A 23649-nucleotide genomic window follows, 5' to 3' on the forward strand; every position below is an offset into this window, starting at 1 on the left:
GAAAATCTGTCCTGCGACAAAATCCTGAATTCCTTTACTTTCCCTTTTAGTGCTAACTCTTTAATTGACTTCCGCTTCACTAATTTCCTCCGTTCCCTTTTCAAATCTAAGCCTTACCATTCTGTGGTCGCTACAACGGACCTTACCGAGGACCTCCACATCCTCTACGATGCCAGGGTGAGCGCACAGTATGAAGTTTTAGTCTCACCATTGGCGCTCTTCTCACTTCTTGTTGGCTCGTTTGCGGAATAAGGTATTCATGATGCATAAATTATTTCTATCTGCGAAATCTACTAATAACTCTCCCCTGCTACTCCTAGAACCTCTGCCATAGTCACCTACCGCCTGGTCTCCAGTCTGCTTCTTCCCTACCTTTTCATTGAAGCCGCCCATCAGTATAGTGTACTGTGATTTTACTTTGGTCATCGTCGATTCCAGGTCTTCATGGAAGGTTTCAACGATCTGGTCATCATGGCTTGATGTAGGCGCGTAGGGATGCACCACCTTCAGCTTATACCTCATATTAAGCCTAATTACGGTAGCTGCCACCCTCTTGTTAATTAGTCTGTATTTAGTACCTATTAATTACTTGCTAATTAGTCATTAAGTGTGACGTCATCCAGCGATGACGTCACCAGTGCCACAGAGGCCGTTAAAGCATGTCAGAGTGATGCGCAAAACGTTTTCGCCTCTACGCACTTCACGACAGTCGGAGTGCCTCCTGAACTTTTTTTCTTGTTCTTGCTTTTTGACTGTTCCTGTAGTTCCCTGGTTCTCACAATCCAGTACACAGCATTATTTTGAAAATGAGCCAAAGGAATCCCAAGGTAAGAGCGGAGGGGTATCTGTTGTTCCAGCCAGCGCCTTCGCTTCGGCGGACTTGGTTGTTGATGATGATGATGTCCTCAGGCTGAATGGCAGATACCCACGACGGGGGATTGGCCTAGGGTGCATAGCGTATAGACGCGTTCAATGTTTGTAAACAAACCGCGCTTGGTGCTGATTGGCTTCCCCGAGGAAATTTCCGGCGGAAGTACTTCCGGCATGCCTTCGCAGCTTCATGCAACGTGCGGCTGTGTTGTTATTTCTGTTCTGTGTGCAGCTTCCCGGCCCGCTTGACGATGCCGTGCGGTTCGCCTTCACATCGGGCTCGCGCAATCTTCCACCTCTTACAGTGACGGACATTTTCGTCTACCTCGTTGAAGGTGTGTGCTTCTACACAAAGGAACAGTTCAAAAGCCACAAAATGACTGCAGCTTACAACGCATTTTTAAGTGGAAAGGTAAAGCGGCTGAAGTCGTTCAGAGCAGGCCGGCGTGGCGACGGTGTCATTCTCGTCGCGGCCACTGTGGATGCCAGCCAGACGCTAAGTCATACGAAGCGTGGTGCGTCGTCAGCGATGACGGGAACGTTGAGAGTGCTCACTGCACCTGCATGGCGGGGTAAGTGCTACGTCCTCCCTAAATAGCTGCCTCGGCCGCTTCCGACCGCTAGTGGAGCAAATGTCCGGGTGTGTGTTTGTTTTGCGGAAACAGATTTCAAGCGCGATAACATGCGAGTGCGAATACTTCGATAACGTGAAGAGATTATCGCACGGATTGCTGCTAATTTATAACCCTAGAATGCTTCCATTACCCCGCCGCAAATTTTCCGCAGAGGCATTTACAAGAAACTGTGTCCCAAAATTAATTCTTTTTAGTACTTTGGGTTATTCTTGAGAAGTGGTTGACGTTGTCCGTAGTGTGGGATCATTCTTGGCACCCAGGAAGGAAAGGTTGAAGGGATGTGGGGAAATATTCAGTATCTTTCGCGTTGTACCGTCGTGTTCTTTCACGTCCCGCGAGTTGATGTTTTCCCTTCTAGATATTTTCACCTTAGGAAATGTATGCAGGTGACCTAGGACAGAATGCCATGCCATATAACTTTGTTGGTGATTTCATGGCAGTTAGAGCATGTTGCCATTAGTTTAACATGTTTCATTTCGAGTGATATGGTTTCTATCTAGGATGAAAACAGTACATGCAATACCCATACAAAGGACAAAGAAAAAGAAGACGAGACACAGGCACTAAAAACTCTTAATAAATTGTTTAATATATGTTGGCTGGCTTGTTGGTTACACATCTTGGCAACAACACCACGGTCAGAACAGGGACAAGAAACGTTGACACAAACACACGCGCTGTGTTTGTGTCAATGTTTCTTTTCTGTGTTCCGACCACGCTGTTGTTGTCAAGGTAAGTTGTTTCCTTGTGTTTTGTCAGATTTAAAGTGCTGATAAATATGTATGCACTACTTTGACTTGCAGCCTCGGAGAATGCTGCACCCATGTTGCTTCACTGCTGTTCAGTGTTCACGCAAATGTGCACTACAGCGATGTGTCGCCAACTGATGTCCAGTGCAAGTGGATTGCGGTGTCCAGAAGAAGCACAGTGAGCATTTTTTTTCTTTGCATGAACAAAAACTTCGGAAACAGGGATTGAAAACTAAATTTCTTGCAGCCAGCACCAGTTAGCAAAATCAAGTTTTTTAAGCCCAAAGTGGGTCGTCCAGCTCCTGAGATTGTCCCAAGACCGCAGAAGACAGTACCAACTTGGACTGATCATGAGGTTCGCGGCTTCATGCAGCAAGTCAAGGTGAATCCTTATATTCAGTAATGTCCTTTATTGTTCCTTATTGGTTTCACAGTAATTCTGTTATCTGCTCTTACAGGGATTTGCACCAAATACTCTGCTGTTGAATTCGCTAACAGATAGTGAAGAGACTGATTCTGCACCCGAGTCATGTGAAGCAGCTGCCCAGGGATCCAAGAAATCAGCTGGGCTTGAACAGCCACCCTTGCATTCTCCACTGCATGCTGTGTATGGCGACAGTAACTTGCTGACAGCGAGGCAAGTGCAGATGTCACATGAAGACATGTCACATTGAGCAGACAACTCGTGGCCAGTCCAAGAGCACGAGATGGAAAGAAGAGCGCTGAGGCAGGATTACTGCCTCTGTGTTGCACCGAGTAACAAGATGTAAAACCGGGGCAGACGGACTTGTGGCTGAAATTATGGGCTATGTTAAGGTACCACATGTGTCAAACCTGCGCTGGGGCTGTGAAGCAGAGCCTCAAGCAAGACAAGCTTTCTTGACTCATCAGTAACCGCATCACAGCCAGCTTGAAACTAGACTGTGGCCTGTTTGTGCTAGAAAGGCTGCCATTCCTTGCTGCAACTCCAGACGCTATTGTGTCATGTGCATGCTGCGAGAAGGCTGTGTAAGAGGTGAAGTGTCCTGCATCAGCTAAAGGTGCTTCCATAACCACTAGCACTAAGCTGGCTTACCTTGATGCTGATTTAAAGCTGAGGCATGACCATACATACTACACACAAATACAAGCCCAAATGGCTATTACTGGGCTGCATCGAGCCTATTTTGTAGTCTACACAGAACATTCGGTGCTGGTTGAGACTATGACCTTTGATGAACACTTCTGGGCAGACACAGAAGCCAGAGCAGAAAGTTTTTTCTTTCAGCACATCTTCCCAGAGCTGCACTCAATGCAAATTTTAAAGAAGATACAATGCGCAAAAGCCACATGCCACTGCCATGGTGCCAAATCTGGACGCATTGTAGAGTGCGCTCAATGTCTACACTGTTTTCACCTCAAATGTGTAAACCTCAAACGCACACCAAAATCGTGGACATGCATTAAGTGTCAATAAAATAAGCAGACTGACAAAACAGATTAAGTGTTGCTCAATCTGTTGTCCCATTCTGTTACAACAGGGCATATTCAGAATTCTGTGATTTGCTTCTTTGTTTCAATTTTGTATATTTATGTGTTACTTTTTTCTGACATCGAACAGCCAGTGAATGCTCACATACCATGCTTAAGGCTTGTGAAATATTAAACACATGCCATGGCATTATGAGCAGGCAGTATTACTGCTAGACTTCATATTTTCTGTTTCATGGCTGCGTAACACAACATATCGTTACAATGTCAGGGAACACCAGTAATGCTACTGTGCTTTTCATTTTTAAAACAAGATGGCAGGTATGCTGTAAGGTGTAAAGAAGCGTTCAAACACCTTGACTATTTGGCACTTGTGTTCTTTTGCTGTAAATACTCAAGCATAGCTTAATCTTTTTCATCTGCAGTGACGATTGTTCAGTGCAATAAAACATGTGCAATAAAAAAGAGAAGAAGAAGTGAAGATTAAAGTTTTAAAGCGAAATTGCAATGCATTGAAATGCAATAACCCTAGTCTTGGTTTTCACTTGGAATGTTATATAGACAATGTGGGTACAATATTGCCAAACTGAGTCTCGCATAAAAATGTTACTTCCACAAAAGTCTAGTCTTGTACTCATTGAAACTATCACATCACACCACGTGGTCACCGTTCATGAGGAGGAGGCAGCAAGTGTTCATTATGCTTCACTATTCCTCACAGTGTCTTCGCCCAGGTTGTTAATGATTGGAGTTTGCAGGTTGACAAGTCCACAGCAGACGACCAGAATCTTGTCAATGGTTGCGAAATCTGTGTCATTTGACCTTTTCACAAAGCTTACCGGCAGCACACTTTGGAGTGATCTGAAGAGTTTCAGTCGTTGAATAGCTCTTTCCACATGGATGCGAACCCATGAGAGCTTTCGTGATGTTGTGACTTCTTCTCCTGGCAGCTGAGGGCGTTTTTTTGTTAAGGAGGGCATCAGTATTTTAGCGCCTCGAGCAGCAAACATTTCATCGCACCGGAATCCTCTGTCCACAAGAAAACAATCCCCTTCCTCAACCATATCCAGGAGGCCACTACACAGTGTGAGCTCTTTATCAGAGACTCTCCCTCCCCATGCCCTGGAAACAAATGTCACTGAGCCTGAAGGTGAAATTGCAACAAGTGCCTTGACGGTATTGTGGTGTTTGTAGTTAGAATACGTTTGGCTTCTAGCTTCCATAGATGTTGGGCACTGAATAAATATTTCAGTGCAATCAATGATACCCCTCAGGTCATCAAATAACGGGTCCTGAAAAGCTGGCAGGCGGTGAGATTGCAGAGCTCTTCTGGATGGCCAAATGACGAATTTCTCGAAGTTCTTTGCTAGGACATCAAGCCACGAGTGGAAAATTCTGCTCACAGAACCCACTGATATGCCGAATCTGCACGCAAGGTCGTTTGTGAGCAGTCCTAGTCGAAGCCTCATCAACACAAGAAGCTACTGCTCTGCATTCAGGGATATTCTGTGGGCTGGTGTCCAGATGGACAACACTAACTGCAGCAGTGCTTTGAACATCTTTATGGATACAAGCCCTGTGTGGATTTTGGATTGGAAAACGTTTATTGTCAGCACTGAGCCCTAGTGGGCATTATACTAGGTGGCTTCGAGCCCATGGCTCTTGGCGACCTTGTGAGCCCACTCAGTGGCCCGGACTTGCGTCAACGGGTCTGAGCTGGCCAGTATAGCCTCCCACCGCTCTAGAGAAGGGACTGGTAGTAGGTCCGCCGGTGGCGGCGCCTTTTGGCAGCTCCATAAAATGTGGTCATATCCGGCTATCTCGCCGCATTGTTTGCAAGTAGCGCTATATTGTGTTGGATACATGTGTGCTAGTCTCGACGGGCTAAAGAAGGCTCATGTCTGGAGCCGACGCCACGTTACCTCCTGGCTTTTGCCGAGCTTTTTGTCTGGTGGCGGATAGATCCTCCTTTCCAGTTTAAACTGATTGGTGTATTCGTGAAATGATATGAATGCATCTCTCGTGAAATCTGGGGACTCAACCCGGCTCACTGCTCGGCTGACATAACCTCGAGCTATACTGTGAGCCAAATCGTTTCCCCTGTTCCCCGAGTGTGCCGGCACCCATATTAGTTCCACCTCTTTTTGGTCCCAGTCTTTATCTCTTAGGATTCGTTCTGCCTCCTGGGAGATCATACCCCGCGCAAAATTGTTGATAGCCACCTTGGAGTCGCTAATTATGGTGACTGCTTTGGTGCTGGCCATTGCCATGGCGATAGCCGCCTCCTCCGCTGTCCCTGAGTTTTTTGTTTCGACCGAACCGGCCGTTAATGTTTCACCTGAGTCGTTCACGGCCACGACCACAAAGGAGTCGCCTCCTTCGTATTCCGCCGCGTCTACATAGGTTGTGTATTCCGAGCCTTCGAGCTTGGCTTCAAGGGCCTTTGCTCTGGCTCTCCTCCTGCCTTCGTGAAAAGCAGGGTGCATGTTTTTTGGAAGTGGTTTAATAGTGAGTAATTTTCTAACTTTGGTCTGTAATTTTGCCTGCGCGTTTCTTTCTGGAATTCTATCATGTAATCCTAGGTTGCTCAGAATCTTTCTCCCCGGGGGTGAGGTCGCAAGCCTCCTTAATTGCGCAAATATATGTGCCTCGCATAGTTCAGTGGTGGTGTTGTAGATCCCCAGTTTAAGAAGTCTTTCCGTAGGAGTGCAGTGGGGCAGCCCCAATGCTGCTTTATATGCCTGCCTTATGATCCCATCTATTTTGTTCTGTTCCGCTAGCCCTAGCTTGAGGTAGGGAACGGCGTAAACTATTCTGCTTATCGCGAAAGCCTGAACCATTCGGCAGAGATCTTTCTCTTTGACTCCCCGTCTTTTGTTAGCTATTCGCCTTATGAGCCTGGTTGTCATGTTAATTGTGGACTTAAGCCTGTTTATTGTCTCTGTGTTCTTTCTATTGTCCTGTATTATAAGTCCTAGGACCCTGATTTTGTCAACTCTGGCTACCGGAGTCTCATTTACCAGTACGTGAATGTCTCCTGCGTTGGTATCGCGTTTCCTAGCCCCCCGGATCACCAGAAGTTCGGATTTGCTTGGCGAGCATTTTAGTCCTGCCCATTCCGCGTAATCCTGGACAATATCGATCGCGTGTTGGAGATTTTGTTCTATTTCCGCATCGTTTCCTGTATGCGTCCATATTGTTATGTCATCCGCATATAGCGTATGGTTTATACCTTCTGTGTGTAACTTTAATGGTTTGTCCGACTGCATCGCTAAACTTTGCGTGATCTCTGGTAGGTCAAGAGACTTATTCTCCTTCGCAGCACGTCTGTTTTCAGCAGTTTCGAGGTTTTGCTCCATTTCGGTGAGACGTTTCTTAGTCAACTCATTTTCCTCCAGCAGAGCTTCAATGTCCTTTGATGTGAGGGTTGTTTGTGTTTCAGCTTCACACGTATTCCTAGGACTGTCACCAGGGTCGGTAGAGTCACCTGGGGATCCTGAACGGTGTGACATAGCAGTGCCACTTGCTTGTTCAGAAGGCAGTTTCTTTTGAGCACGTTCGAATCTGGCGATCTTCTGCTTTGAGTTTCCCTGTGTTCGGTAAGGAAACACAGAAGGAACATAATCTGGGTGATTTGCATCGGGAGATGGCTGGCCTGCAAAACAGGAGAATAAAAAAAATGTCATGACACGCACTCAGACTATCTGCAACTAAAGACGTTTTAATGACACTTTCATTGCTCTTAAATGAAAGAATGAAATGAAAGTAAAGCGGTGGTTTTATGTACGCACTAATAAAAGGGGAAGGTGATATGTGCATATATGCATGCTTTCTGTTGTATCAGCATGGCTTCTTCTCAATATGTGTGTTCACACAAAAATGAATTTCTCAAATGTCCTTGTGGTGTTAAAACAGCAAGGTCGATTGAAAGGGGATAAACTTTTGCCATTCCCGCAGTGAAATGAAAATTGCAACTGTTCACGAGAGTAAAATCCATAACCTGCCTCCGCAAAGTCGTAGTAAATACACCCAGGTAGTGACTGAACCTTCCCGCATGTATGGAATCCACTGGTTATTTCTGGGATTCTACTCTGCGTAAACTAATATCGTCGATACGGTTGTACACATAAAAAAGAAAAAAAAACGGCGGCTCTGTGTCTAAACGCCGACGTAAATATCTTTAGGCTGTGGCGTTGCGCGCAACAGCAAGAAGTTTTACATGGCATGCCTATGGACTCAACTTTACGAGCGGGCAAGCTCCGGATGAGTCAAACTGCTCGCGCGTGGGTCACACGAGATATGAGGCAGTAGTACTTTCATATAATTAATCCGCACGACAGCACCGGCGCTACTATAAGTAACAACGTAGTACCTTGGATGAAGTGAGCAGAGCAAATCTGGGAGCTCTTTGTAGGCTGTGATATATTTTGCCGATGCTAGAAGCGTGTCCCACCAGGCATCGGGTCCAGGAGCACCGCCGCAGTGCCGAAGGTGGAAGGAACGTGGGCCGGAGACGGGGAGTAGGGGAAGTGAAGGAAAAACTGTATTCACATATTTACATTATTTACATAGAGCGGGACTGAGAATGGCCCTCAGTTGAAGGGGAACGTCTTCGTCAACCGTAGTCGACTGGAGCTAGCAGGCTTCTCGGCCACACTCACGGCCGAGTTAAATATCGTCCGGTTTCCCCAGATCCCTGGCTGGGGAATAATGGTCGACGAGCACTGTCCAATCCGATGGACCGAAGGGGACCTTCTTGTTACCGCCCACGGCTGGGCAGGTGCGAGCTTGTCCACTCTGTCGCAGCTGGGTCGAAGAGAGGGGGAGATTGCTGACTCATCCAGCCCCGCGGGAAAGGATTCTCCTGAAGTCTTTCAGCAGGGGAATGAACTTGCCTCCCCGCCGATTTCCCAGAACGCGAGTCGGGGACACAGAATTCTTCAATTATCCGCCAGCGTGACGGCGCCGCCAGGTCGCCTCCGCATTCACGGTGGTTGCTCGGACAATAGCTCCTGGGCCTCGCCTGCCTTCGTCGCCGCTGCACTCCGTTCAAGGAATTTCGCTGGGGTTTTGGCTGACAATGGCCCCTGGCATTCCTGCCACACAAACCGCTGAGGCTCGGAGGGGCATTCCAAGCATCCAACTTCCCATGGTCGTCGCGAGGTTGTCGACCTCGATTAATGTTCACGGTAGCTGCATGATCGGGCCCACGTGGTCCGAGTGGACACAGGTGTGACGGGAACACACAAAGAGAGTTAAGGGGGGGGGGGGGGGGTAGAAACACAACAGCACGTCCGCCGCCCGAAGAGGTCTCGTAGTGGTTGCAGCCAACGCTGCTGCGCGCAGAGACCTGGAGTTGTGTCCGTTCGGCCTTTGGTCACAGCTGGGCCCAAAGGTTCTTCTTACTTCGTTGACAGCTGTAACGAGCTCAACCAGCAAAGTCCAAAGCCCAACAAGCAGAAAGCGCCAAACTGACTTCAAGAACTGCCAAGCTGTTTTCGGTCAACAAAATCTCCTTAGAGAAAATGAGCTGTAGCGTGAAATTTACGTCCTCCTCCGAAAGTTGACATGTTTGACCAAACCAGAATACACAGAGCTTGTTTAGCCAAAAGGGAGGAAAATTTTCTAAAATTTTGGGGGGGTGCCGTAGCACGGTTTATGTCACAGAAAGCCACCGCCCGTGAGAGCACAAAGGGAAGGTGGAGCTGCTGAACACACATACAAAACAGACAAAAAAATGATTCCCGCTAAAGCAAAAAACAAAATACAAATTTGCATAGCGGATTATCGTCCGGGGAGTCAGGAAAGGGCATTACACGGGAAAGCTTCGGCTGAGGCCATCAGCGTTTCCATTACCTCGCACTTTACTGCAACGCATGTAAACTGAGTCCGGCAATGCCAATCTCCAAATTTTCGCTCTCATTTCGCATAGGAGAGTGATATGAACAAAAGACAAAAAACAAGCATTAAACTCAATATGAGATTATGCGTCATATCTGCCCCTTGCGCGGCCGCGGTCCGACAGCTGCTTTAGCAGATGAGACATTGCATAATGCTAGGAATTTCAGCTTGCATTTCTGTACAGGCGAGTTAAATGAACAAAAAGAAACAAGCAATAAACTGAACAGGATTATTCCTCGAAACCGTCCAGAAACAGCGTTACGATTAGAGGAATTTACTGGTTCCTATTCTTCAGCCGCCCTCTGCGCGGCCGCGGTCCGATAGCTACTCTAGCAGGTGCAAAATTACACAAGGCTAGGAACTTCCGCTTGGGACCCTTAACTGTTCCTCGTCCAAGTCTCGTGGTTCTGAAGTTTGGCTGACGCTCAGAAAGCAGAACGCGAGAAGGGAACGGACGAGTGCGAATGCCGTGCCAGTGTATCCGTCTCTCTCGGATCGGGTTCGCGCGTTGCGTTCTCTTGGCTTGTGTTCCCACGGGGCGGGTGCGAACTCTTGAGCACCGAGGTGCCAAATTGGGGCGGCTACGCGGTTCGGATTGCAGTCGAGCAGTCAACAAGAGCCGCACTTTCCCCTTAATTAACTCTTCCCGTTTGGCCACCTCTGTGCGCTGCCGCTCAGTGGAAACCCTCGCAGTTGGTTTGCGTGGCGCGTCACTAGCAAACGCTGAACCGTCACAGGTAAAGTCGCTGGCGTTCGCCTCATCAGTTTGTAATCCAGCCTGCTCTGGCTCACTACCGTGAGAGTTTATAAGCTTTACAGGGCCACGTGTGCCCTCTTCACCCGCGTGCTCTGCTGGCGCTGCGAATTCTGGAGCCTTCGAACTGGTGAGGACCCGTGCAGCGTTATCTCCAAGACTAAGGCCCTTTTCTTTGGGCAGCCTATCCAAGCGATTCGGGAAAATCGAGGGATGCTGCATAGGCAGGTCTTGGGAGACGGCTGCCTCGGTCAGACGCAGCTCGAGCGGGCTCTCGATCGCGACGCGGGCAGTAAGTTGGTCGTGTTGGATACCTTTCCTATCCTTATACTGGCGGTACAGCAGGCCCGAACGGAGTTGGAAAGGTATGTTCTTTCGTGACACACCTATGTCACTTTGGTGACTCAAGTTGCGTAGAGTCTGGTCTTTCTCTTGCTCAGCGGTGAACGTTTCTCTGTCCACACGAAGGAGTTCGAGAAAGCCATCTGAGTGGGGCAATGCTAGATTGGTATTCAATTCCTCACCTAGCCCCAGCTCATCACTCGTGCCTGATTCGGAAGACTCACTATAGCTTGCACTACTATCGGTGCTCTTTACCCCTGTGCTAGAAGTGAGTAAGTCCTGGGCTGGCTCGTCATTAGGTAGCGCGGAACCGTCACGGGTTAAGTCGCCGGCGTTCGTCTCATCGTCAGTCTTTACTAGAGATTGCTCTGCCTCGTCACCGCGAGAATTTACAGGCTTCGGGCTTACAGGTTGAGGTTTGCCCTCTTCAACTGTGTGCTCTGCTGGCGCTGCGATCTCACGAGCCTTCGAAATGGTAAGGACCTGCGCAGCGTTATCTCCAAAACAAAGGCCCTTTTCTTTGGGCAGCATATCCAAGCGATTTGAGAAAATCGAGGGATGCTGCTTAGGCAGGTTTTGGGAGACGGCTGCCTCGGTCAGACGCACCCCGAGCGGGCTCTCGATCGCGACGCGGGCAATAGGCAAAGACACACTGGTTTCATTGGAGCATAACTCAATTTCGAGTTTTCGGTCGCGAGCGGCTGGCGTTCCGTTATCGTTGAACTGATCATGGTTTCGAGGAAGCGCTGAGACGCATTCCTCGCTTACAATAGAACTTGCAGTTGTCACTTTCAGCGCGCGACTGCTTTCTGGAGGACTACCTTTTTGCGCTGCGCCTACGCCTATCTGGGTTGCAAGGACAATCTGTGCGGCATCGCGCTTTTCAGCTAACGCCGCGCTCTGGCTTGGAGCTCCACAGTCGCTGTAAGGTTTGCCCTCTTCAACTACGTGCTCTGCTGGCGCTGCGAATTCACGAGCCTTCGAAGCGGTAAGGACCTGAGCAGCGTTATCTCCAAAACAAAGGCCCTTTTCTTTGGGCAGCATATCCGAGCGATTTGAGGAAATCGAGTGATGCTGCTTAGGCAGGTTTTGGGAGATGGCTGCCTCGGTCAGACGCACCCCGAGCGGGCTCTCGTTTGCGACGCGGGCAATGGGCAAAGACACGCAGTTTTCATTCACGATTTTAATTTCACTTCGCGCCGAAACCTCCTGATTTATTGTCGAATTCCTCTCGGCGCGCTTCGCCAGTAAAGTTTGCAACTCCAAACGCATTAAAGCAAGTTGCCTTTCATCGGCTTCCTTGAGACGAAGGCGTTCTTTTTCTATCCTGTCAGCCTCCTCCTTAGCGGCTTCCTTGCGGTAAAGGCGCTCTTTTTCTATCCTGTCAGCCTCCTCCTTAGCGGCTTCCCTGCGGTAAAGGCGTTCTTTTTCTATCCTGTCAGCCTCCTTCTTAGCGGCTTCCTTGCGGTAAAGGCGTTCTTTTTCAACCCTGACGGCCTTCTCCTTGCGTTCATTTTCAACCCTGTCGGCCTCCTCCTTAGCGTTCCTGATTCCCTCCTGAATGACCTCCCAGGTCTCCAAAATTTTGTCACCCTCCTCCTTAGCACCACATTCCTTAATAGCCTCAATCAGCTGCGGCTTTCTGTGACTCTTCCTGGCCTCAATACCCAGCTTTTCACACAGCAACATCAACTCTGGCTTCTTTAGCTTGCTCAAATCCATGGCAATTCTCGAACGAGGACTTTCAAAAAATAAGCTGCTACGTGAAATGCTTAAGCGAGCACGTGCAGAAAAACAATCTACAGGAAGTGATAAATTTCCAGAGTTATCAAGCCTGGCAGATTCTTAAAGAAAGTCAAGCGCTCACCACTGCTGAAGCCAGGACCAAGCGTGGAAGATCCCGCCGCTGCCAACCAGTTGATATATTTGTCGATGCTAGAAGCGCGTCCCACCAGGCATCGGGTCCAGGAGCACCGCCGCAATGCCGAAGGAGGAAGGAACGTGGGCCGGAGACGGGGAGTAGGGGAAATGAAGGAAAAACTGTATTCACATATTTACATTATTTACATAGAGCGGGACTGAGAATGGCCCTCAGTTGAAGGGGAACGTCTTCGTCAACCGTAGTCGACTGGAGCTAGCAGGCTTCTCGGCCACACTCACGGCCGAGTTAAATATCGTCCGGTTTCCCCAGATCCCTGGCTGGGGAATAATGGTCGACGAGCACTGTCCAATCCGATGGACCGAAGGGGACCTTCTTGTTACCGCCCACGGCTGGGCAGGTGCGAGCTTGTCCACTCTGTCGCAGCTGGGTCGAAGAGAGGGGGAGATTGCTGACTCATCCAGCCCCGCGGGAAAGGATTCTCCTGAAGTCTTTCAGCAGGGGAATGAACTTGCCTCCCCGCCGATTTCCCAGAACGCGAGTCGGGGACACAGAATTCTTCAATTATCCGCCAGCGTGACGGCGCCGCCAGGTCGCCTCCGCATTCACGGTGGTTGCTCGGACAATAGCTCCTGGGCCTCGCCTGCCTTCGTCGCCGCTGCACTCCGTTCAAGGAATTTCGCTGGGGTTTTGGCTGACAATGGCCCCTGGCATTCCTGCCACACAAACCGCTGAGGCTCGGAGGGGCATTCCAAGCATCCAACTTCCCATGGTCGTCGCGAGGTTGTCGACCTCGATTAATGTTCACGGTAGCTGCATGATCGGGCCCACGTGGTCCGAGTGGACACAGGTGTGACGGGAACACACAAAGAGAGTTAAGGGGGGGGGGGGGGGGGGGGTAGAAACACAACAGCTGCCAGTTGTCCCGGCGAACCGCCGCTATCTAAGCATTCTTCCTATCGGCCTCGGTGGGGAACCTGAACGTTCGCACTGCCGAAAGAAGGTTTGTGCCTGAGCGAAGGCTGCATCCAGGCACGACACAACACGAACCCATCCTTGAACCAGGGGCGCGATTACGAGTTGCTCAAAATCGTCTCAATCGGAAAGTGTCTCAAAAAGTGTCTCATTTGCCCCGTTCCTATTGGTCGGTCGTGACCAGCGGCCATATTGTTTTTTTGCGTCACCGGCCGACGTCAGAAGTGCGCCAGAAGTGGTGACGTTGCTTGCCTAATTATGCGAGCCGATTGAGACGATTTTTTGAGACTAGAACGAGTGGTCTCAAACCGCTCGAGACAGAAAATGGCGGTTGTTTACATGGCCGGTGGCCGCGCGAGCAGCGGTGTAAGAGGGTGCATGAAGACGGTTTTGACGTGCCGGACGAGTTGTTTCGACGTTTTGACATAGGAAAGAGCATAATGGCTGTGCGACGAACTCGGCGTTGAACTTGGAGGTGTGCGGGTGAGTGCGCGGTCAGTGGAGCGGCAAGTGCCTGTGCGCGCCTTCGCCGCCGGTGGGTTTCAAGACACCGTAGGAAATGAAGTAAACGTCGGCGTAGCCCAACCGACTGTGCAAGTGTTTGCGGTGAGTTGCGGAGACCACTGTCAAAGTTAAGTCGCAGAAGGTGCGCGCTTTCCGGCGAGACCCCTCAAGACAAGGCGGCGGCGAAGGTGGACTTCCTTCGCATAAACTTTCGCCACCGCAGTATCCCCGGCGGCGTCATCCGAGCATCATCCGAACGGAACGGCACCACCAACACGAATATCAAGTGCTTAACCCGAAGCGGGCGGCATGAGTTGGTTACGAGGCGGAAGAGTGATTGTTGCCGCAGTGACCGGGCGTGCCGGCTAATTCCCGCAGTGAGATTGCAAGCTCCCATCAGCTGCACCGGTCTGCTTCCGTATGTCGGCAGTTGCTGCAGTGTGATTATTCATGGTCGCCGGGTATTTTCTGAACAAAAATAAATATAATCACGCATCGCCCTTGGAGCACATTTGCCATCGATAGCAGCAAGGTGAGTTCACACTGGCGAGTCGCGGAGGTCGCGCGACAGGCTTAAATCGATTTATTACGCTCCCTCCCCGCTTTACATGTGCTTCGCAAACCGTAACTAATTGACCGAAATCGGTCGCCTAGAATACTAGCGCGACGATTGCAACTCGCCAGTGTGAACTTGCCTTGAAGCTGCCTTCGCCGGTTTTCGAGCCAAGCGCTCCTTCCAAATTGTTCTCGGCAGACTCGTAGCAATCACTGCCTTTAAACAGATTTTTCCGCGCACTTAAGACGTCTGCGCAGTACTTTGATTCTGCGTAATGTGTAAAAAAAGAGGACAGCCGTCGAATCAGCTGATTTTTTTTCTGGCTGCCATGTTTACGATGGCTGAATATGTGCGTGGAGGGATAAGGCTGAATCGGTTGAATCAGGCGGCAGCTCACGCCGCCTAGCCGCCGCTACCGACGCTTTTCCAGCGTCAGCGCACCCTCGCGGCAGCAAAAGTGACTGAAGAGCAAACTTAATTGCAAAATTGAGGACGCTTCTTCTTTTGCTTCATGTCGTTGAGTTTGAAACATAGTTTGTTAGCGAAATAAAACATTCTTCAAATTATTAACGGCGTGTTTACAGCAAAACTTTAGTATACGGTCCCTTATTGCGCAACTAAATGCTTCCTGGGTGGAACCCTACTATTAGACACCACAACCTCGCTGCTAATTGGTTGATTCCGCGGTCAACAACTCGCGGTGTCGTCATTTTGACGTCAGAGCCTCAAAATTGAGACAAAAACTCGTAATCGCGCCCCAGGTGACGTGTACAACGCCGAACACATTTCCAAGCGAGCAACCGCGCACACCGCACACAATCAGAGACGCGATATCGCCGCCAGAGGAGCGAACACAGAGAAAAGAGTTGCTACAGAGAGCCACTGCACGCTGAACAAGACACGGAATGCCACAATCCGCACTAAAATTAATATACTAAGGAAAAATCGCAAAAAACAGGCACAGGACGAGCGCGGGGGCACAAAAAAGCCAGCAAAACAATCCAGAACCGGAAGTTTCCCTAGATGAGCCGGATGCGGGAGCACAGTGTTGCCAGTGCGTGGTCGGCGCTGGATGAAACCGTCTATACAAACGCACTCATGTGCAGGGAATGGAGTATATTTAAAATTTTGGGACGCAGAGCTAGAATTTGTACAAAACAAGAAATACGGAGAATGAAAAGTCGTTGCGACGCTCGTCTTTTCTTTTACTTTTCGTCTTCTAACTCTCCTCTATCTGCACGTGGCAGCGGTGGTGGCTTGGCTTGAGCCAGTCGGCAGGCCCGTACACTTTCCTTTTCATCCTTCTCTCAGTCGCAACAACAACAACAAACCAAGGTTAGTGCACGTACGTGAAAACATTACATTTTCGTAAACTTCAGCACAGCAGTTTCATTCGTCATGCCATAACCCAACATTTTTATCCAGATTATTATGACAACCTACCACATTACTAAACTTTTAGGCCAGTCTCATTGCGTTGCTAACGCTGTCCTCATCGACACAAAAACAGGGAAGTCTATCGCCGTAGTTTAAGCGTCTTCCATTTTTTTTAGCAGAAACGCGGCGCTAAAGCGATAGGCTTCCGGCGTTCATTTTCGTGGGCGTTGAGGCTGCCGGCATTCATTGGATTCATTGGCGTTGTCAACGCCAACGCCAATGAACCCGGCAAACGCCGGCAGCCTATAGCTTCAGTGCCGCGTTCCTGCTAAAATGTGTTGAACGCAAACGCAATCAGCGTACTGTTGTGTCGGCGTGGCCACGGCGAACGCCACGCCGGAGCATGTTGGGGCACGCCGGGACGGCGGCGTGGAGAGAGAGAAAGTGACACGGACCCAGACGCTGACCGACGTTGAGAGAGCCCCATTTCCCCTGAGGCGAGTAACCTTTGTTCTCGAAACCGAAACCACAATATAACACGCACATCTCTCTGGTTTTGTTGGGTTTATGAGGTTTAACGTTCCAAAGCGACTCGGGCTATGAGAGACGCCGTAGTGAAGGGCTCTAGAAATTTCTTCGACCTCTTCGGGTTCTTTAACGCGCACTGGCGTCGCATAGTACACAGACCTCTAGAATTTCGCCTCCATCGAAATTCGACCGCCGCGGCCGGGATCTCTCACTATGGCCACATAATAATAGTTACTATTCTCATCGGTCCCGTCCTTTGATGTCGCAGTGTGATTTCGGTCAGTGCTTTCACATGCAACGCGTTCCCTGCGAATTCGGTTGGAACGATGTGCCGATTTCCTCCACATTTGCATAGACAACATGTGATTAGACGTGACAATAAAGAAACACGGAATGTGTGATGTTGTAACCACGCGCACTTTAAGATGTAAGGCAATATTTTGGTATTTATGTGTTGTGTATATAAGGGAAGACTTAACGTAAGACGTTTATTCTAGCCCTCTGCCAGAGACGTGTTACAAGCGAACAGCCCCAAGCGATGGCGATGGGTTTTTATGCTAAGCTACACTACAGCCCGTCGAGCGCGGCGGTGGAGCTACCATTGACTTTTAGCGTGAACACGTAACACCACGTGACAACATGACGTCACAGCAGAGGAGAGATGGGCTGCCGGCTCTCGCGGTCGGTCGCGGCGGTGGAGGCTCCACATCAGAGGCGCGGCGGCTGACCACGTGACAACATTACGTCACAGCAGAGGAGAGATGGGCTGCCGGCTCGCGCGGTCGGCCGCGGCGGTGGAGGCTCCACATCAGAGGCGCTGCCTGCTGCTGCTGGGGGTACATCAATGCAGCCTATAGGGAATGGTGGCGGTGGTGGAATAACTAAGGGTGTTTCCAATGTACTTTCCATGGGTGCCAAGAATGCTGTTGCAGCCGGTGCTGGGGCAGCGGTTGTACACTCTGCATTAAATTCACCGATGATCCCATATATAGCTGCCACGGCAATCCTTGCTACACTTCTAGTGGTTGTATTAAAATGACCAAGTATTCAACCAAGGAAAGCCATGTATTACCAAGCCAAGCCATCAATATGCTTCGCATCTGAATAGGCTTAACCTTAGCTAAGCCTCAGCCATTTTTTTCTCCCTGAGCCTTTGCGCTCATCGTTTTGTGGGCATCAAGCACACGGTGAGGCCGTAAGCCCGGGGTATGTCTACCCAGTCTCCCGGCCAGGGGGGCTCCTCTTGGTCGGCTTCCCTATTCCCTGAAGTCGCCCTTGGAGGCTTTTTTGCGCAGTGGCGTTGGCAGCATCCCTGTTGCGCTGGTGCCTAAGGATGGTGGTGCCATCAAGATGACCAATCCTGGAGTTGGTCGGGCTGCGCTCCAGTCAGCCACTTCTCATTATGAAGCCATCAGTAAGGTCCGCCAGTTTGGACGCGGCGGTATTCTCTGCAGATCCTCAGACCTCGCCTGCGTCAGAGATCTCCTAGCTTCCTCGTCAGTTGCATTTCTCCGGGTAAGCTCTTTTATCCGCCACATTTGGCTTGTACGAAGGGCATTGTTCGAGGCGTCGACTCTTCGTTGACTCCAGCAGAGACACTTGATCTGCTGTCCGCCGCAGGTGTCGTTGCTGTTCACCGCTGTAGCCGGGATGTTGGCAACATGCGGGTGCTCACAGAATCGGTGATTGCCACCTTTGCCGGTACGTCTTGCCCCAGTGAAATGAAGGCATGGCCTCTAATTTTTTGGGTCGACCAGCTATCCTCTAGGCCTCTGCAGTGCACCAACTGCTGGCGCTATGGCCATAGCGCTGGCGGTTGCAAATCCACCTTGCGCTGTTGCACCTGTGGAGAGAGTCATGACACGAGCACTTGCTCTGAGCAGAACGAGAAGTGCTGCCTTTGCGGTGGTGCCCACGCTGCTAATTCCTCCAACTGCCCCTCTCGTGCGCAGGAGATTCAGATTTTGGAACTTATAGACAGGAAACGCTGTTCGCGCCGAGACGCTATATTGGAGATTAAGGAACGGGCCTACGGATATGCAGGTGTGACCGCTCGTCAGGGAGTGATGTTAGATTCGTCGCTGACTCAGGCAATTGCGTCTGCTGTGGAGGCGTCCAGGACAAAAATGGTAGAGAGAATTGCTGCAAGTGTTTCCGAATGCCTCACTAACGTCCTCGCTTCCCAACTTACCAATGCTGTGCAGGCCAGTTTGGCTTCTCTATCAACTGTAATTCCCCTTGCTCTTGTCCGTTCTTCACTAACTGCAACATCTCAGCCCCAGGAACAAACGTCTGCCCCTAACACTGTACTTGCTTCGGGTACTTCCAGTGACGCTGGAATTATCTATGATTCCGAGATGATGGAGTCTGATGCGCGGGTCCTCAAGCGCAGCGGGTCCCCGATATCTCCATCTACTTCTCCGCGTTCACAGGCCAAAACAAAGAAGCAGCAGCTTGGCACTGAGCCGATGGACACCATTTTAGAGCAGGCAGTTGCTGCTGCTCTGCTTTCGAAACCATAGCGTTGTTGCGAGTTCTACAGTGGAACAGTCGCTCTATTCTTACAGCGTCAAAGGATATACACTCTATATCTTCCCACCTTAATCCGGATGTCATAATTCTTCAAGAAACGTGGCTTTCAGCCGACAAACATTTTCATTTTAAAAATTATCGTTCATTTTGTCTAGATCGCCAGTCACGAGTAGGGGGGTTTGCTAACGTTACTTTCTTCAAAACTTTGCCACAGGGCTAAGGTATCTTTTCACCAAATGTCCCCTGACTGAGATTTTGGCATTAGACTTTGTTCTTCCTGGGTGGTCCCCATTTTCCTTAGTAAATGTTTATTTCCCCTATGGAGTCCAGGATACTAGACCGCTAGATTCGCTTCTCGCTAGCTGTGGAAACCCAGTTCTCATGGCTGGCGATTTCAATTCACACCATGTGTCTTGGGGCTACCGCACAAATCTATGTGGGAAGCGCCTTTGGGACTGGGTTTCTGATAACAGCCTTATGTGTTCAAATTCTGGATCGGCCACTTACCTTGGCGCTCAATCTAAATTTGTTTTAGATCTTACACTCACCAGTCCTGGAATTGGCATTCACTATATTGGTCGACTGTTGACTGCGGCTCCTCCAGTGACCATATACCTATTCGTTTTGATATCATATGTCGTGTAACACCTGCGGCTCGTCCGTTGCGGACGCATGTAAATTATGACAAATTTCAGACGATGTTGCGCTCTGCCCTCGCGTCAGTTTCTAACATCGCCGAGGACCACCAGTAAACAAGCATATGCCTGACTATAGAGGAATGCCGTAAAAAGTCGGAGTTCCTGGTGCGGCCCTCAAAAGGGAATTCCTCTTATCATTAGTGGAACGCGGACTGTACGAGGGATTACAGGCGGAGGAAGGCAGCATGGAAAAAGCTTCTTTATAACCAATGCCCAAATAACTGGAAAGATTATAAATTCATAGCAGCCACCTTTAAACGCACAGTTTCTCGTGCGAAAGAGAAATATGACTCTGTACATTTTGATTATCTTTCAAAGTCGGGCAACCGACGGGCATTATTTGGCTTTTTACGGTCCAGAAAACAGGTCCTGCCTTCTCGTAATTTACAGTCATTAGTTATGTTACCTAAGGCAGCTATCGAGGCGGTTGAATCAATTGCCGCGGGTCTGCATAAGCGGTTCTCGTCTCTATTTCCTCTACGTCCCATGTTGTTTGCGCCAGTGACGCCAAATAATTATTTCGCTAAAGTTACTCTATCGGAGATTTGTCAAGTTGTTCAGAGATTACCAGCTTCTGCTCCCGGTCCTGATGGTGTCACTTCAAAGATGCTCAAGATTCCATTAGAGGCGTCTCCCGACTCCTTGTTACATCTGGTCAACTATCCTATCAAACACGCTTGGATCCCTTCTGAGTGGAAGCTGGCCAAGGTGATCCCTTTACTATTTCTCTAACATTAAACGTGGTAAAATTAATAGAAAGGGTGTTACTTATTCGAGTTTCTGCCTTCGTGGACCGCAGAACTATTCTCAGCCCGTGTAAACTCGGCTTCCGGCCACGATGTTCGATATGGAATGCACATGTAGATCTTGAGAGTCGTATTCTCCTTTCTCGTCGTCAACGCCTGTATGTTGCTTTGGTTGCGCTCCACGTCTCTAGAGCTTACGACAGTGTAGAGCATTCCATCCTAATACATAGGTTACAGTCCCTCCAGTTTCCAGTATATTTAGTTGCTTGGATATCTGCATTTCTCTATAACAGGGAATTCTTCTGCGTCCATAATGGGGTACAATCCGAGAGGTACAAACAGACGAGAGGTGTACCGCAAGGAGCTGTCCTTTCGCCTGTGCTGTTTAATATTCTTCTGAGATCCATTCCTTTACACCTCCATGTTCGCACTTACGTCTATGCGGATGACATTGAATTTTTGCGGCTGCGCCTGATATACATTCCCTCTATGATCAATTGCAATCATATTTGAGTTCTCTTGAGCACTGGTTGAGCAGTTTACACCTCACATTAAATGTTAACAAGTGTGCCGTCCTTGTTTTTCCTCTACAGGATACTGTTGTGGTCCCTCTTTCATGTAAATTTCAACCAATACCTCAGGTTCATTCCCTAAAATACCTAGGCGTCATTTATGACGACAAACTCACCTGGCGGCCTCACATTGACCATGTTGCTGTGAAAGGGGCTCGTGCCGCAGGCATGTTATGGAGGTTATGCAGTCACAGGTACGGTATGCGTAGGGATACGCTCCTAATGATTTACATATTGTATGTCAGGCTAATTTTAGAATTTGGCTCTGTGTTGTTTTCAGGCTCGGCCTCGTACAAACTTCGTCCTCTCATCCTTTTGGAGAGGGAGGTGCTTCGGATATGCCCTGGCGTCCCCAAATTCGTGGCTACCAATGTGCTGTACCTTGAGGCCCGCATTCCCCCTCTCTTATCCCGATTTCACTTTATAAGTGTGCAGACTTTCCTCAAAATCTTTGAATCCCATTTTCACCGTTCCCAAAGCATTTTCTGTTGCCAGCCGACCTCCTTTTTTGGTGTCCACTGGCCTCGTTTTCATACCCCACAGGTTGTGTTCGTGCAAAGGCTACTTGAGCCTTTAAATGTGCAGATTTACAACATCCTTCCAGCACTAAGCAGTGGGTCCTCTGTCCACATTGTTTTCGACAACGTTTTTCCTCAAAACGCGAAACTTTTACCACCCCATATTTTAAATGGACTATTAGAAGATCATTTAAGGTCCCTACCTACGAAAATTGCGATAGCAACCGACGCCTCTCAGTGCAACGAAAAGGCAGGGGTGGGAATTTTCTGTCCGAGTTTAGACTGGTCCTTTTCGCTGCGCCTTCCGGATTTCATCCCTATTTTCCAAGCTGAGTTTCTGGCAGTAGTTCTTGCTCTGCGCAAGCTTGATCCTTCTATTTCTGCAGTGGCAGTCATTACTGATTCTTTATCTTTGTGTTCGTCCCTCGCATCGCATGTTGACTGTCCCACTTTAAGCACTTTTTTATCGCTCCTTCCTTCGCATTTGAACATTGTTCACTTGATATGGGTACCCGGCCACAGCAGCCGTGATTGTAAATGAGATCGCGGATAACCTCGCAAAGGCTTCCTTAGGCGGCCCCGTGCTGCCCATCATCCCGGCTACAGTGGGTATCACAGCATCTAGGTTCCGGCGACGATCGTTATTAAGCGCGCAAGACACAGCACTTTTAACATCGGCGGAATATCAGCATCTGAAATATTCCTGGAGCAGAAAAATTTGTCAATCTCGGCAGCTAGAAGTATCTCTGACGAGGTTGCGCTGCCGCATCCCCCCTCTAAATTTCTATCTGCACAGATCTGGTTTGGCGTTATCTCCCCTCTGTTCATTTTGCCGTGAGCTTGAATCTATCGGTCATTTATGGCTCCATTGTCGTCGTTTCACTTCTTTGAGAAGAAGACTGCTGGAGTTGCCCTTACAGCATCTTGGCCTTAGTTTGAGCAGCCCACTCTTGCTATTATTTGGAGCCCCCACGCTTGGGTTCAGCCACTGGTCTGTTTGTGACGCTGTTCAAAATTTCTTGCTGGAATCTCATCGACTCCCTTGCTAAAGCTTACAGTATTTTCTTATTTATGCTTTATTATATTTCGAATTAATTTTTCTCTTTTTTCTCTCTCTCTCTCCAATCCAAACTCCTACTTTTTTATTATTTATTTTTTCTCTCTCCCTGCCCTTCTTGTGGTAGACTCCCCCGGTGTTCCTTTCCCGTATGCTTTTCTTTTGCCTTTACTATGTACAGGTGAATACCAACCCTTATCTCCCGATTCTTGGCCGATCCCCCAGTGTGGGTATGTGCCATTCTGTCAAAGGCTACAAGAACAACAACAACGACTACCCGCGCGGGCCGAAGCGGCCAGCCTGGCCGCGATCAGTCTGATGCAGAGCGCCGAATGAAAGGCTTGAGGCGGGAAACGTGTACAATTTCAGTCCCGCGGTAACGGCGGTCCGGAGGAGGATCAACAGGAGTGACGCGGTAGTTAACTTGGGAAGTTTGGCGGAGCACCAAGTAGGGACCAATGAAACGGGGCTGAAACTTGTCACACAGACCAGGCGTCCGCAGAGGGTTAGAAAGCAGGACCTCGTCTCCAGGGTTGAACGAAACAACGCGGTGAGTCGTGAGGTAGTGACTCTTGCGGCCTTCCTGGCAGGCTTCCGTGTTCAGGCAAGAAAGGTGGCGGCACCGGGCCAAGCGGGAGAGGAACTGGTCGGGGACAGACGGTGAGGAGTTTGCAGGCGTCGAGAAGAAAGAGGCATCGAGAAGGGTAGTGGGAGAACGGCCGTAAACGAGGAAAAACTGGAAGTAACCAGTGGTTCGTTGCAACGCAGAATTGTAGGCAAAAGTGACAAAGGGAAGGACTGCGTCCCAATTCCGGTGGTCAGGTTCGAGGTACATAGCAATCATATCTGACAGGGTGCGATGGAACCGCTTAGTAAGACCATTTGTCCGGGGGTGGTAGTTGGACGTCATCTTGTGAAGCGTAAAGAAGCTTACAGAACTTCGGCAACAACGCTCGATAGGAACGTCCGGCCGCGGTCACTGAGAA

General features: G+C 49.4%; 1 protein-coding gene and 2 pseudogenes across 4 annotated transcripts in view; 2 read left to right on the forward strand and 1 right to left on the reverse strand.

Annotated features, from left to right (window-relative positions):
- Positions 1-806: 806 nt before the first annotated feature.
- On the forward strand, positions 807-4274 carry LOC149372263 (uncharacterized; annotated as a pseudogene). The gene is made up of 5 exons (XR_016290835.1): positions 807-827; positions 1103-1442; positions 2309-2432; positions 2502-2636; positions 2713-4274. The product of XR_016290835.1 is annotated as an uncharacterized LOC149372263 (transcript).
- Positions 4275-4277: 3 nt separating this feature from the next.
- LOC149372264 (uncharacterized) lies at positions 4278-13654 on the reverse strand (annotated as a pseudogene).
- Positions 13655-15912: 2258 nt separating this feature from the next.
- LOC149372265 (uncharacterized) overlaps positions 15913-23649 on the forward strand; it is a 34022-nt gene continuing 26285 nt past the window's right edge. Inside the window, exon 1 of one of the 3 annotated variants that reach the window (XM_089566687.1) lies at positions 15913-15970. The gene's annotated coding sequence lies outside the window, so the exon portion shown is untranslated. Of the gene's footprint in view, positions 15981-16217; positions 16510-23649 lie in introns of those variants that run through there. The other 2 variants (XM_089566689.1, XM_089566685.1) reach the window with 2 other exon arrangements.

The sequence above is a fragment of the Amblyomma mixtum genome, chromosome 1 (genome assembly GCF_055824585.1).
Source record: "Amblyomma mixtum isolate Tamu chromosome 1, ASM5582458v1, whole genome shotgun sequence".
NCBI classification, from domain to species: Eukaryota; Metazoa; Arthropoda; class Arachnida; order Ixodida; family Ixodidae; genus Amblyomma; species Amblyomma mixtum.